The sequence below is a fragment of the Artemia sp. Qi Xiang Cuo genome, chromosome 11 (genome assembly GCF_049724085.1).
Source record: "Artemia sp. Qi Xiang Cuo chromosome 11, ASM4972408v1, whole genome shotgun sequence".
In the NCBI taxonomy this organism is placed as follows: Eukaryota; Metazoa; Arthropoda; class Branchiopoda; order Anostraca; family Artemiidae; genus Artemia; species Artemia sp. Qi Xiang Cuo.
Genome location: NC_142804.1, coordinates 33,108,407 through 33,124,797, shown reverse-complemented (window position 1 = coordinate 33,124,797; position 16,391 = coordinate 33,108,407).

The following is a 16,391-nucleotide window of genomic DNA, read 5'->3' as shown; positions in this document are numbered from 1 at the left end:
TTCTGAGAAACTAGTTGCTTTAAAAGAACTATATTTTAGGCATCTCAGTTGGATAAGAAGTAATGCCAAACGGTGGCAGTACTTGGATTCAGCCAAGTTGATTCACTTTATTTGTAATGAGAGTAGGCAAGGTTGGGTGATCTGTACTTGCGTATCAGCTATAATGAAGAGGGATGAGTCATTGTTTAGGTGGGGGCATGGTAGATTCCTAAAAAATTACGTTTTAATGGACAAACTGCTTACTCGTCCAGATGCTTCAGATAAATATTGAAAGAGGTTGGGGGACTAGTAATTAATTAAAATGTTTCTCTATGCATCTAAAATGTTACATTCCCATGTTTAAAATCACATAGGTTGAAAAGGCAAGGCAGGTCATTATCAGCCCCGCCAGGAAATTTCTTTGGGGTGGCAAATACTGCTAGAAACTTAGTTTTCACCAATTTTAAATGGTAATATTTTTCTTTTTCTATTTACATGAAGTACTTCAATCTATTTAAACGAATGTATGTAATTTATTTATCGATAAGAAAATCATATTGTAGAGGTTGTGATGGCTTCAGTTATGTAGAAGATCAAAAGTCTCACAGAATATCCATCCATACAAACAATTATACTCCTTGTTATCCAACCGAAATTCTTTAATAGTAATATGAAGAAGGACTTTTCCCAAAAATTACTATTAATGACCAATATTTTAAGTACGGTATATTCTAATTTTATCCAAAATTCAAATTGCAAATGTAGACGTAGTATGGTACTAATCAACGTACAATTATTGATTTACACATTTTAAAAGCAATTAACCAGGGATTTAAGGGACTGGTACCTCAAATTCTATCTTGGTTAGGCCTGGGTATGATTTGGAAAATAATCAGAAATTAAGTAAAAAGATATTTTCAACTGAAAGCAAGGAACAGATTTAAGAACCTATTTGAAGATAAGATTCTGGGCAGGAAAGGGTTTGTCTGCTCTTTAGCTCCCTACTCTTTACTGTGAAGATTGTTAATTCTAAAGATTTAAAAAAAATATGAAATTGGAAAAAAAAGATTTTTAAAAGAATTGAAAAACTTTTGTTTAGTGAACGAAGTGTTGAGAAGGGGCAGTCCCCCTTGTATACAGAGTAATTCATATTTATTTTAAGTTTTAAACTTATTCCTTACTTTAGTTGAAAACCTTTTCTATTTTTAATTACATTTCATGAAACTGTAAAGTTTTATGAATACAATACTTTTGGTAGCGCAGAAAAAAAACTATCAATATTTCAATGATTTCTATTTGGATTTGGATGGATAATGAAACAGTTCGTGGTAATGAACTGTAAGTAAGGAGCCACCCGGCTCAATAGTAAGCGGAACTCTGAAAAACGGGGTTTTGCTTCCAATAGATACATCAAAAGAATTGGCTTATTATGGTGATTTCAAATAGATAAGTTTCATTAAGTTTAGTCTTACACATCAAAAGCTACGAGCCTGAGAAAATTTGTCTGATTCTCGAAAAAAGGGAAAAATACCCCCTAGAAGTCGTAGAATTTTAATGAAAAACACACCATAAGATTCAGCGTGTCAAATAACCCTACTGTAGAGGTTTCAAGCTCATATCTGTGAAAATATGGAATTTTGCAGTTTTTGCCAGAAGAGAGATCACGGATGCATGTTTATGTGTTGTTGTTTTTTTCCCATGGGGATCGTAGGGCCCAGTTAACCCAGAACGTCAAAAGATGGTTTATTATGTTTCTAGTTCCCTTTTTAATTTATCAACAAACTGGAAGGTCACTAGGCCCCCACCCACGCCACTTTCTTACAAAAATCGTCCTATCAAAATTTTGAGATAGGTTTTTTTTTTCATCATATTTGACCGGCCCAATAATTATGTGTTTGGACATAAAGTGAAAGCCCCTGGGTAAAGGTTTTTAAATTATAAAATTCACCCATTGTTTTATTTTTCATTGGGAAGTATGCATTTATTTTTCGTGCGAGAGGGGAGGAAAAATTTTCGGCTGGGAGAATTTTCTTCAGAGAGGGGGTGAACTTTTCAGGGGAAATGCTACACTGGGTTAATTTGCCAGAATTCCTATACGAAATTTCCTTATATGTCTTGATTTCTCTTTACCGATTAAATTTTACGCGTAGAGATGTTAAGTGTGATTGTCTAGGCAACATTTTTGCCAGTATTGAATTGTGCAGACAATATTTCTAAGGGGAGGGGGATTTTACCTTGGAGTTGGAGCCAGCTATCATGGCGTTATTTAAAAAAAGATCAGAAATTGAAAAAAACGAGTTTTTTCAACTGAAAGTAGGGAGCAACATTAAAACTTAAACCAAACAGACATTACTACTTTTATGAGGGGGGTTTCCCCATCATAAAATCCCCCATATTTACTATTAATTTTAATTTTTGTCCGCATTCTTTAAAAACGACTCCTGAAACCCACGGGTCTTTTAATTAGAATAATAATTGACTTTTATTAAAGTACCTAAAACCGGTAGTTTGACGCGCGACGTGTGTATGAGGGGGGGACCCACCTCATATAAGTAATAATTTAGGTTCATTTTAAGTTTTAATGTTTTTACTTATTGTCAGTTGAAGACGCTTTTTTTTCTTTATTTCATGAAGCTTCGAGACTAAAATTTTTATAAAGGCAGTGGAAAAAGTATGTCAATTAAATTAAAAGTATGGAAAAATGAAAAAAGTAAGTAATTACAAAATAATCACAAAACAATAGCCTACTTACAAAAACTAAGATATAAACTCCCAGCATTCAGTTCTATTAAGCAATGTCGAAGCGTTGGACGGAAATTTTTTTACAATATCGGCAGTTTTGAAAAAAATGTAAACAATTAAATCTTTTTCAAAGTGACAACCAGATAAAAACGATCACTCCTGGGAAAAAAATGATAATGAAACACAATAAACGTGTCCGTTCAGGGGGAAAATATAGAAATTCCCAGCATTTCGTTCACAGAAAACGTTTCTGATTATATTGGATTCATATATCAGCTCATGGGTACTATTGCAATGCAAACAAAAGTTGACAGCATATTTTACCGAAAGTGCCTCTTATTAATTTTTTTTCCTTGTGTTTTCTATAATTATACGAACTTTCTTGTGTACTAATAAATGCATTAATTATGAATAAACAAATACATACTTAAGTTCATCATAAAAAAATGATTCTTTGATTGAATGTTTTCGATGGTTAGGCTCTTATACTTTCGTTATTAACATAGCCCTTCATAGCTTTTTTTTAGCCTTCATAGCTATTAAGAATTTGAATTTTTTGTTGCTCCAAATCATATAGAAAAAATGTTTGTGGAAAACTTGAAACGGCTCAAGGTTTTTATAAAAAGTGTTGTTGTAGAAACTTCAAAAAGGACTCATTTGTTTGGGGGATTGAAGGGCTTGTGCTCTTTTTAATAGCCGAAAGTGATTAGAAGGTGACTACACCCCTCCCACGCCCACGATTTCCCTGAACACATCCAATCAAAATTTTGAGAAAGTCATTTTTTTAAAGTAGTTGAAAGATCTGGAAATTGTGTCTTTGAGGAGGACATCCCCTCCACAGCCCTCAGGGCAAGGGTTGTAAGTTTTGCCCTGGGGGCATATAAGTTTTTATAGAAAGTGTTGTCGTAGAAACTTCCAAAAAGGCTCATTCGATTTTGAAATTTAAAAGGGCTAATGTACTTTTTAATAGTCGAAAGTGATTGAAGGACAACCATTTCCCAAAAAACATATCTTATCAAAATGTTTAGATTGTCATTATTTTCAACGTTTTTGAAAGTTGGAAAACATTTGAAAAGGGGGGTTTTTGAGCGTCACTAATCAGCATCGCACCCCCCCCCCCAAATTACATTTATTTTTTATTTTATTTCTGTTCGTTTTAAGTTTCATTTATGGTTCAATAGGAAAATATTTTTTTCATTTTTAGATTGATATTCATATTCAATCTAAGCATTACTCGCTTTGAGATTTATTTATTCATTTATATTATTATTTGTTGTTTGTTTTTGCTATGATTGTTTATTTAATTTCTGTTTGTTTTTGGTTTCATTTATTCTTTAATAGTAATTTCTGGTCGTTTTGAGTTTAAATTTTAAAAGGTATTTGTATATTACGAGCTTAAGTTTAAAATTGCCTTTACTTTTCTTTGAAAACATATTTTTCGGAAAGTTTTTTAATTAATTTATGTTCGTTTTTAATTGCAAAAAATTTCAAGTTTTTTAAAATTTCTTATTTCAAAATCAAACCGGAAATTTCCAAGAACCATTCTCCCGGGCGCATTATTAGCCCTCGCTTTCTTAGTGGGTGGCGGCGACAAGCATTCTTCACAATTTGCCTTAAAAAGAAGAGAAAAAATTAGTTTCAAAATAATTTGCCCCTTTTTAAAGAAAGAAAGTTATTAACTACAATTTTGTCTAGAAAAGTATTTATCGCAAAGAAGTAAAGCAAAAAACCCATATTCTCTTCCCCCTAAATTTAGGAAAATTAACCCACCCTAAGTCTACCCTCTCATTGAGTTAATCATGAATTTATTCAAGCGAAAGGCATATCTTACTACCTTTTATTCAAATGTTATAGCTAAAATCACTAAATGACGAAAAAGCAATTAAGGTAAGAAGCAATTATCTTTTCTATTTTGTCACTATTAAAAGTGCTAGCCCACTCCCCCAACAAAAATCCTGGATTCACGACCGGGAATATAAAAGAAAATTTATTTAAATATTGAAAAAAAAAAACATGCATATTTTTAAAAATTAGTTTTATTGTCAATGGGTGTACATGGCTACACACCAAATCCCCCCTTACTTTCAATGCGAAGAAATAGTTTGTTTTTACTTTACAACAAAGCTGTTAGAAGCGATGTATTGCCTCCCCCTTTTAAATAATTTACTTACAACGAAGCTGTTAGAAGCAATGTATTGGCCCCTCCCCCCTTTTACATAATGTCCTAAATATATTGTTAGCAATTATTTTGTTTAGAATGCATTTCTCTACTTCTATACAGGTTGCATAGGCGTAGCTTAATTATTGCTTAAAACTGTTTTAATTTGACAACCAAAACAAACCCTTTGGCTAGACCGATACCGTGAACACACCGGAAAAGGGTGACAAAGTAATTATATGCTTGTGCGGAGAGCTTATGTCAAAACATAGCGGGTTAATAGCTAAGAGATAGACAAGTTGATAGGCTTACAGAAAAAATAAATTTGAGAAAAGGTATTTCTTTTTGCGTTGTTTTGGTTTCGATATTAAAATAATATATTTTCGTTTTCATTTCAATGTGATGTTTATATTAGAGTGGGGGGGGGATTTAGCTGGAAATATAGAGGGGAGGAATTTATCAAAATGGTATTTCTTTTTGCGAGAATTTTGGATTGTAAGACAATGGGGGTGGGGGGGGGGATATTGTTAGACCCTAATTCGAAAATAACTTGTTTCTCTACTTCCATACAGGTTGTGTAGGCCTAGCTTAATTATCGCATCATTGTGTTTTAATTTTGACGGAAGAATAGTTCCGTTGACCGCGTTTGTAAACCGGAAAGGGTGATAGCTAATTATAGGCCTCACATTGGAGTCTTGTGTCAAAACAGAGCGGCATTTTCATTAAAAATTGATTGAAGTCAGTGATCGCTTTAGCTGGAAATATAGAAGGAAGGAATTTAACGAAAAGATTATTATTTCTTTTTGCGAGAATTTGGGATTGTAAAACAGTGTGGGAGGGGGTTAGGGATAAAAAGAATATATTTTATGTTTTCCTAGTGAGTATAATGATGTTTGTATGGTTTGGGGGGGGGGTTGGGGTAAAGGAATATATTTACGTTTTAGCTGAATATACTGGAGGGTGTCCAAGGAAAATTCGTTTGAAAATAAAAATGTACTTACATTGCTAATTGCGGCTGCCAAGGCCTCAAGCTCATCAATTATGTTAATTGTTCTATCCATTGTCTCACAATACTTTCTGATAATTGAATCACATTGCATGCCCGTTATATACGAAATCTCAAGGTCAAATTGTTATGTAATGGGGAAAACCATATGTAACCAGCCCTCTGATTGGCTGACAAGGGGGATGCATCCGACTCGCTGATTGGCTGAGAAGGAAACACGTGATCTAACTGTTTCCGGGACCCTCATAACATTTGGCTCGAGCAACAACAACAAATACTATTTCCTATTTCTGGACACCTTGACATTCACAATCGATGTCACAATCAAGTTCTCGGTAATTCACTTCGCCCTTGAGTTCTACATCAATAGCAATGTCCATGTTAAAATTCAATGCACATATGCAACCTTCGTTCTGGAGCTATTACACCTAGAAGCAACAATCAAATCGACCTTGAAAAAAAGAGTTCCTTGACAAACTTTGATTACGCAATCATTCTCCCTGGGGATTCCATGCCCATATTTGGTGCCCCGTCACGACTGACATTACCACGTGTTCTCCCTAGGGACTCTATGCCCATATTTGGTGCCCCGTCACGAGTAGCACCCCCCTTTCTACTCATCTGATAAACATTTTTAGATACCCATTTTGTTAAAAATAGTTCAAAGATCAAATAATAAAAGTTTCGGGGTCGACACAGCCCTCCAGAGCCTGGGGACAGGCATTGTAAGTTATGTCCCGGGACATCTATGGTTTTTATGAAAGGGGTGTTCGTATAAATTTCAGAAAAGGCTCATTTGATTGGAAATTTGAAGTTCTAGTTCAATTTTAAAGAGTCAAAAGTGATAAGAGAGCAAGTAAACCCTCTAGACCCCCTACAAACTCTAGACCCCCCCCTACAACCTCTTTTCCCCAAGTGAATCCAATCAAAAATATTTAGATATCCATTTTGTTCAAAATAGTGCGAAAATCAGACAACAAAAAACTTCGGGTTCGACATAACCTTCTATATCCCGGGGGCAAGATCGGATGTGTTTCCCCAAATTCATCCGATAAAAATTTCTATATAGTCATTTTGTTAAAAATAGTCCAAAGATCAGATAACAAAATTCCGGAGTCGAAACAGCGCCCCAGAGCCGGGGGCATATTTGATTTTGTATGGGAGGGATGGTCTTATAAACTTTAGAGAGGGTTCATTTGATTGAAAATCGGACGTTCTAGTGCCCTTTTCAAGAGTATTAATTAAAAAAACTTTTTCCACAAAATAAGTTTTACAAAGAAAAGTAAAGAACTCCATTAAACAAAAAATGAGCAAAAATAAAATCAAATAATCTACCAATCGAACACTTGACCTGAAATGGAAAACTTGATACCATTCGCAAAAAAATCTGTTTACTTTCTTTGATAGCTTGGATACAGTTACGCTATTTTGAGTTGGCTAAATTTTGAGAACAGAAGTAGCCTCGAAAGTTTGAACATAATACCCTCAGTCGTTCTTGGGATACTGCTGAGATGCCTTATTGGGAATTAGCATTAACACAGTAAATTTTATTTAATCTTAAGGCAACATTTAGTTTTTAAACATAATGGGCAAATGGGAGGGTGTGTGTGGGAGGGGGATTAGTTGCCAGTTGAGGTGACCCTAAAGCCCCGGTACGAACACCGTGCTGCCATCTACAATTTAGTTTAATGCTGACGGGACATAATTTATTCAAGGATTATCGATCGAGTCTAATGGGGGTCAAGGTCAATCGATCTGTTGTTGTTGTTTGGCCACGTGTAATGGCATGAGGGGTGATTTACATAATCGATGGGGGAAATTTAGTTTAATGCTGACGGGACATAATTTATTCAAGGATTATCGATCGAGTATAAGGGTGGTCAAGATCAGTCGATCTGTTGTTGTTGTTTGGCCACGTGTAATGGCATGAAGGGTGATTTACATAATCGATGGGGGACTTATTGATTTATGACACTGTGGGGTGATTTACATAATCGATGGGGGAATTATTGGTTCACGAAGGGGGAATTAAGAAACAAACATGGCTTCATTGTTGTTTGGCTAGCCTGGCCTGTGAACTTGATTTATATAATCGCTAGGGGAAATTATTGATTCACGAAGGGGGAATTAGGAAACAAACATGACTTCATTATTGTTTGGCTAACCTAACCTGTGAACTTGATTTACATAATCGGCGGGGACATTGTTGATTCACGAAGAGGGAATTAAGAAACATTAAGGCTTCTTTAATCTTAGGTCTGAGGGATAAACGTTCTTTAGGACAGAGAGAAAAATTAATATTCTATTTTTAAATAGGGCTTCATTGTTCTTTAGTGTCAGGAATCATAAATGACATCACTTGTTATCTTGGAATTATGCGGGAGTCTAAAGAGATAGAAATATTGATTCACGAAGGGGGGAATTAAGAAACAAACAAGGCTTCATTAATCTTTAGGCCTGAGGGATTTACATAATCGGCGGGGAAATTGTTGATTCACGAAGAGGGAATTAAGAAACAAACATGGCTTCTTTAATCTTAGGTCTGTGGGATAAACGTTCTTTAGGACAGAGAGAAAAATTAATATTCTATTTTTGAATAGGGCTTCATTGATCTTTAGTGTCAGGAATCATAAATGACATCACTTGTTATGTTGGAATTATGCGGGAGTCTAAATAGATATAAATTCTATTTTTAAATACGGCTTCACGGAGCTTTAAGTCGGAGAGGTAAATTGATATTCTAACGAAACCATAATAGTTTAGCTAGGAACATTTATGAGATGAAGAGATTAACGAAGGAAAGGGTTTCCTAGAAATTTGAAATGTGAAAGCACAGAGATGCCAAAAAACAAAAGGAACACACAGAAATTACTTTTTGGGGATTATTTGGGCGAAACGGTTTTAGATAGGTTATGGAATTATTTCGGCGAAACCGTTAGAGACGTTTTAAAAGATGATTTTAGAAAGGGTTTTAGAAGAGGTTTTGAGTGTGGTCGTTATAGTAAACAAGTTCTATTTGAACAGTGTCGTGAGGTCCTCTACCCAACCCCAAAGGGCTCCCGATCGCCCTACCCCGACCCAAAGGGTTCCAATCCCCCTACCCCCATCCAGAAGGAACCCCCCGGTCCACCACGGGTTCCCGGGCTCCCCCCGGCCCCCCCGCCCCGCAACGGCCCCCCTCCGGCCCCCCACAGGCCCATCGAGCTCCCAAAAGACCACCGGGGTCCCCAAGGCCATCGCCCGGTCTCCAAATGTCCCCCAGGCTCTCAACCGGCCCCCAGGACCCCCAAAGGCCCTCCACCGGCACCCAAAGGTCCCCCAGGCTCCCAAAGGGCCCCCCACCCTCCCTCTCCCTCTCCCTACTCCCCACTCCTCACCGTCACCTCCCCCTCCACCCTCCCCTTCTCCCCCTCTCCTCCCCCTCCCCCTCCCCATCCTCCCCTCCCCATTTTTTTAATATTTTTTGTGCATTGAGACACAGAAGGGACACCCTCCCCCGAGGGTCCCCCAAACACCCTCCCCGGGCCCCCCCCAAAGAGGCCCCTCTCCCATTTTTTAAATAATTTTTTTTTGGTTTTTTATATTTTCTGAACAAGTTCCATTAATAATGTGATTACTAAAACCATTTTCCAACCTCAAAGAGCCCTCCCCAATTTGTAAATACATTCTTGAATTTTTTAACATGATATTTTTTAACTTTTTACGTTCCGACCTTTCTCAAAGAGTCATATTTAAAGTTCTATTCAACCTATGGCCAAGGAAAAGTAAAATCCAAACGACATATAGAAACTTATTCCTCCTACTAAATTTTTCCGTAGACTAGCTGTAATTTGATACTATGATTGTGATAATATCCGACGGAGATAAAAATTTCACGATAAATTTATAGTTTCAGATGTACTAGGATGTCCATTCTCAATGAGATAAACAAATTTAATGCTCTATAAAATTTATTTACCAGGAAGAAGAAAAGTTAAAATTCTATTCCGAATTTTGTCAATGAAAATGAAATAAGTTATTGATCAATTCTATTTTCCCAAAATAATATAAAATTTTCCACTTCAATTCAGATTTTTCTCGAAGAGATGAAAAAATTTAAAATATTGTTCCAAATTTTTCTTAGCAGATAGAAAAGTTCAAGTTATCACATGAATTTTATCATAGAACATAATTCAATTCTAATTTCTCCAGAGAAAATAAAAAGCTTCCACTACAGTTTTAAGTTTACCAAGACATAAAAAATTTAAAGTTCAGTTCTAAATTTTTCCTTAGAAGATAGGAATAGTTATACTTTGATTGTAATTATTTTTTATGAAGATGAAAAGTTTCACTTTAATTATAAATTTTCTTAAATTCACTTCCGACCTTTCTCAAAGAGATGAAAAAATTTAAAGTTCGATTCAATATATTTTCTCGGAAGAAGAAAAGTTAAACTTCGATTATGAATTTTCTCATTGAAAATGAAATATGTTATTGATCAATTCTATTTATCCAAATAATATAAAAATTTTATACTTCAGTTCAGATTTTACTCAAAAAGATGAAAAATTTAAAATACTATACCAAATTTTTCATAGAAGATAGAAATGTTCATGTTCTCTTCTGAATTTTACCTACAAAAACAATTCAATTCTAATTTCTCCAGAGAAAAAAAAAAGCTTCCCCTTCAGTTTTAAGTTCATCAAGACATAAGAAATTTAAAGATCTGTTCTAAATTTTTCTGTAGAAGATAGGAAAAGTTATACTATGATAGTGATTATTTTAAATGATGATAAAAAGTTTCAATTTAATTCTAAATTTTCTTAAATTCAGTTGCAAATTTTCACATAAAGATGAAAAAAATTTAAAGTTCTGTTCAAAATTTTTCATAGAATATTGGAAAAGTTATACTTTGATCGTGATTATTCAAGTTCTCTTCTTAATTTTATCAAATAACACGATTCAATTCTAATTTATCCAGAGAAAACAAAAAGCTGCCACTTCAGTTTTAAGTTCGCTATGACATAAAAAATTTAAAGTTCAGTTCGAAATTTCTATATAGAGGATAGGAAAAGTTATACTATGACTGTGATTATTTTCTATAAATATTAAATAGTTTCACTTCAATTTAAAATTTTCTCCATGAAGTGAAGAAAATTTCAAATTCGAGTCTGAATTTTCTCAATAAAAAGGAAACAAGTTATTGATCATTTCTATTCTCCCAAAATAATATAGAAATTTTCTACTTCAGTTCAGATTTTTCTCAAACAGATAAAACAATTTAAAATAGAGTTCCAAATTTTTCATAGAAGATAGAAAATTTCTTGTTCTTTTCTGAATTTTATCAGAGAACATAATTAATTTCTAATTTCTCCAGAGAAAATAAAAAGTTTCCTTATCACTTTTAAGTTTACCAAGACATAAAAATTTAAACTTCAATTCTAAATTTTTCCATAGAAGATAGGACAATTTATACTATTATTGTGATTATTTTCAATGAAGATAAAAAGTTTCACTTTAATTCTAAATTTTATTAAATTCAATTCCGACCTTCCTCAAAGAGATGAAAAAAATGAAAGTTCTCTTCCAAATATTTCCCCGGAAGAAGAAAAGTTCAACTTCGATTCTGAATTTTCTAAATGAAAACGAAAAAAGTTAACGTTCAAATCTTTTTTCCCAAAAATATTATAAAAATTTCCACTTCAGTTCAATTTTGTTTCTCAAAGAGATGAAGTAATTTAAAGTTCTGTTCCAAATTTTTCATAGAATATAGGAAAAGTTATTATTTGATCGTGAATATTTGTGTTCTATTCTGAATTTTACCAAAGAACACAATTCAATTCTAATTTCACCAATACAAAATTTAAAGTTCAATTCTAAATTTTTCGGTGTACGATAGAAAAAGTAATACCATACTTGTTAATATTTTCCTGGGAGATAAAAAGTTATAGTTCTATTAAAAATTTTCTAAATGAAGTGAAGAAAAATTCAAGTTTTCTTCTGAATTTTACCAAAGAACACAATTCATTTCTAATTTCACCAGAGAAAATAAAGAAATTCCACGTCAGTTCTCTATTTCACAAAAACATAAAGAAATTTAAAGTTCAGTTCTAAATTTTTCGGTGGAAGATAGAAAAAGTAATACCATACCTGTGAAAATTTTTATTGGAGATAAAAAGTTATATTTCAATTTAAAATTTTGTCAAAGAAGTGAAGGAAAGTTCAATTTCCCTTCTGCATGTTCTCAATAAAAAACAAATTAGTCATTAATCAATTCTATTTCCCCAAATAATATAAAAATTTCCAACTTCAGTTTAGATTTAAATCGAAGAGATGAAAGATTTAAAATACTGCTCATAATTTTTCACTGAAGATATAAAAAAGTTCAATCTGGCTCGAAGAGATGAAAAATTTAAAATACTGTTCTAAATTTTTCACTGAAGATAAAAAAGTTCAAGTTCTCTTCGGAATTTTACCAAAGAACACAATCCAATTATAATTTCTCAATAGAAAAAAAAAATCTTCCACTTCATTTCTTTATTTCACAAAGACAATGAAATTTAAAGTTCATTTCTAAACTTTTAAGTGGGAGATAGAAAAAGTAATAACATACATGTGAATATTTTCACGGAAGATAAAAAGTTCTAGTTCAATTTAAAATTTTCTCAACGAAGTGAATAAAAGTTCGAGTTCTCTTCTGATCTTTACCAAAGAAAACACTTCAATTCTAATTTCTCCAGAGAAAACAAAAATCTTCCACTTCAGTTCTTTATTTGACAAACACATGGAGAAATTTAAAGTTCAATTCTAATTTTTTGGTGAAAGATAGAAAAAGTAATACCACACTTGTTAATATTTTCAATGACGATAAAAAGTTCTAGTTCAATATAAAATTTTCTGAACGATATCAAGTCAAGTTCAAGATCTCTTCTGAACTTTACCAAAGAACACACTTCAATTCTAATTTCTCCAGATCCAGAGAAAACAAAAATCTTCCACTTCAGTTCTTTATTTCACAAAGACATAAAGAAATTTAAAGTTCAATTCTAAATTTTTCGGTGGAAGATAGAAAAAGTAATACCATACTTGTGAATATTTTCACGTAATATAAAAAGTTCTAGTTCATATTAAAATTTTCTCAACGATGTCAAGTAAAGTTCAAGTTCTCTTCTGAACTTTACCAAAGCACACACTTCAATTCTAATTTTTCCAGAGACAACAAAAAGCTGCCACTTCAGTTCCTTATTTCACAAAGACATAAATATATTTTAAGTTGAAGTCTAAATTTTTCGGTGAGAGATAGAAAAATTAATACCATACTTGTGAGACTAAAAATGAAGATATTTATGTAGAGTTTCAACTAGCTATGGCTAAGTTTGCTAAAGACAATCTATTTTCTTGCGAAAACACACAAACTCAGAAAAAATGATCAATGTTACTTTAGTACATACGCACTTAGACTAAACATGAAGATATTTATGCATATTTTCAACTAGTTATGTCTACGTTTGCTAAAGACAAGCTATTTTCGTGCGAAAACACACAAACTAAGAAAAAATGTTAAACTTTCCTTCAGTACCTATTCAATTATGCTTAAATGTAGATATATATGAAGAGTTTCAAGTAGCTATGGCTAAGTTTGCTAAAGACAAGCTATCTTCTTGCACAAAAACACAAAATCAGAATTAAAATGTTCAATGTTCATCTAGTACCTACGCACTTAGTCTTAAATGAAGATATTTATGTAGAGTTTCAAAGATCTATTGCTAATTTTTCTAAAGACAAGATACTTTCGTGCGAAAAGACACAAAATCAGAAAAAATTTTCGATTTTCCTTTAGTACATATACGCTTAGTCTTACATGAAGATATTTATGCAGAGTTTCAACTAGCTATGACTAAGTTTTATATAGACATTCTATTTTAGGTCCCAAGCTAACACATTAAGAAGTAAAATTATATATGTTAATCAAGTAAAAACTATCTTCTTATTATATTTAGATATTTATTTATATTTTCAACGTTCTATTGCTAAGTTTGCTAAAAATAATCTATTTTTATGCGAAAACACACAAAATAAGAAAAATTGTTAAATGTTCCTATAGTAAATACTCATTTGGTCTAAAATTTAGATATTTATACAGAGTTTCAACTAGCTATGGCTAAGTTTGCTAAAGACAATCTATTTTCTTGACAAAACACAAAAAAAATCATAAAAAATGTTCAATGTTACTTGAGTAACTACGCATTTATACTAAAAATGAAGATATTTATTCAGAGTTTCAACTAGCTATTGCTAATTTTGCTAAAGACAAGCTATTTTCTTGCAAAAAACCACAAAATCAGAAAAAATGTTCAGTGTTACTTGATAACATACACAATTATGCTAAAAATGAAGATATTTATGCACAGGTTCAAATAGCTATGTATAAGTTTTATAAATACAAGATATTTTCTTGCGAAAACATAAAAAATCAGACAAAATTTTCATTGTTCCTGTAGTACCTACGAAATTAGGCTGAAATGAAGATATTTATGCATAGTTTCAACTATCTAGGGCTAAGTTTGATAAATAATAGCTATTTTCTTGCGAAAACACACAAAATCAGAAAAAATGTTCAATGTTCCTTTAGTACCTACGCAATTGGGCTTATATGAAGATATTTATGCAGAGTTTCAACTAGCTATGACTATGTTTGCTAAAGGCAATATATTTTCTTGCGAAAACACAAAAAAACTCATAAAAAATTTTCAATGGTCCTTTAGTAACTACGTAATTAGTCTAAAAATGGAGATATATACGCAGAGTTTCAACTATCTATGGCTAATTTTGCTAAAGAAAAGCTATTTTCTTGATAAAACAAACAAAATCAGTGAAAATTTTCAGTGTTCCTTTAGTACAAACTCAATTAGTCTAAAAATGAAGATATGTATGCACAGTTTCAACTAGCTATGGCTAAGTTTGCTAAAGACAAGATATTTTCTTGCGAAAACACAAAAAATCAGACAAAATTTTCTATGTTCCTTTAGTACCTACGAACTTAGTCTGAAATAAAGAGATATAAGCAGATTTTCAACTATCTATGTCTAAGATTGCTAAAGACAATCTATTTTCTTTCGAAAACATACAAACACACAAAAAATGATCAATTTTCCTCTAGTAACTACGCACTTAGTCTTAAATGAAGATATATATGCAGAGTTTCAACTAACTATGGCTAATTTTTCTAAGGACAAACTATTTTCTCGCGAAAACTCAAACAAAATCAGAAAAAATGATCAATGTTCCTTTAGTACATTCGCAAAGAGGATAAAAATTAAGATATTTATGCAGAGTTTAAACTAGCTCTGGCGAAGTTTGCTAAAGAAAATCTATTTTCTCGCAAAAACAAACGAAATCAGAAAAAATGTTCAATGTTCCTTTAGTACCTACACACGTATGCTAAAAATGAAGATATTTATGCACTGTTTCAACTACCTATGACTAAGTTTGCTAAGGACAAGCTATTTTCTTGCGAAAACACACAAAATCAGAAAATATATTGTTAGGTGAGGTTAAGGTAGATTAGGTTAGGTTAGCTTATGTTCGCGCGCAGAGAGGTTATGTTAGGTTGGATTAAGTTAGGTTAGATTAGGTTAGGTTAGGTTAGGTTAGGTTAGGTTAGGTCAGCCTACGTACGCGCGAGAACGTAGGCTAACCTAACCTAACCTAACTTAACCTAACCTAACCTAATCTAACCTAAACTAAACTAACCTAACCTAACCTAACTTAATCAAACCTAACCTAACCTATATGCGCGCGTACGTAGGCTAACCTAACCTAATCTAACTTAACCTAACCTAACAATATTTTTTCTGATTGTGTGTGTTTTCGCAAGAAAATAGCATGTCTTTAGAAAACTTATCCATAGCTAGTTGAAACACTGCATAAATATCTTCATTTTTATCCTAAGTGATTAGGTATTAATGAAAAATTTAACATTTTTTCGGATTTCGTGTGTTTTCTCCAGAAAATATCTTTTCTTTAGCAAACTTCGATATAGATAGTTGAAACTCTGCATAACTATCTTCAAATTTATAATCAGTGTTATTGTACTAAATGAACATTTAACATTTTTTATGATTTCTTTTGTGTTTTCGAAATAAAATAGCTTGTCTTTAGCCAACTTATCCATAGTTAGTTGAAAATCAGAATAAATATCTTCATTTAAGCCTAATTGCGTAGTTACTTGAGTAACAATGAAGATTTTTTCTGATTTTGTGTGTTTGAGCAACAAAATAGCTTGTCTTTAGAAAACTTGGACATAGATAGATGAAACTCTGCATAAATATCTTCATTTCAGCCTAATTGCGTAGGTACTAAAGGAACATTGAAAATTTTTTCTGATTTTGTGTGTTTTCGCAAGAAAATAGCTTGTCTTTAGCAAACTTAGCCATAGCTAGTTGAAACTGTGCATAAATATCTTCATTTTTAGCCTAATTGTGTATGTACTATAGGAACACTGAACATGTTTTTTGATTTTGTATG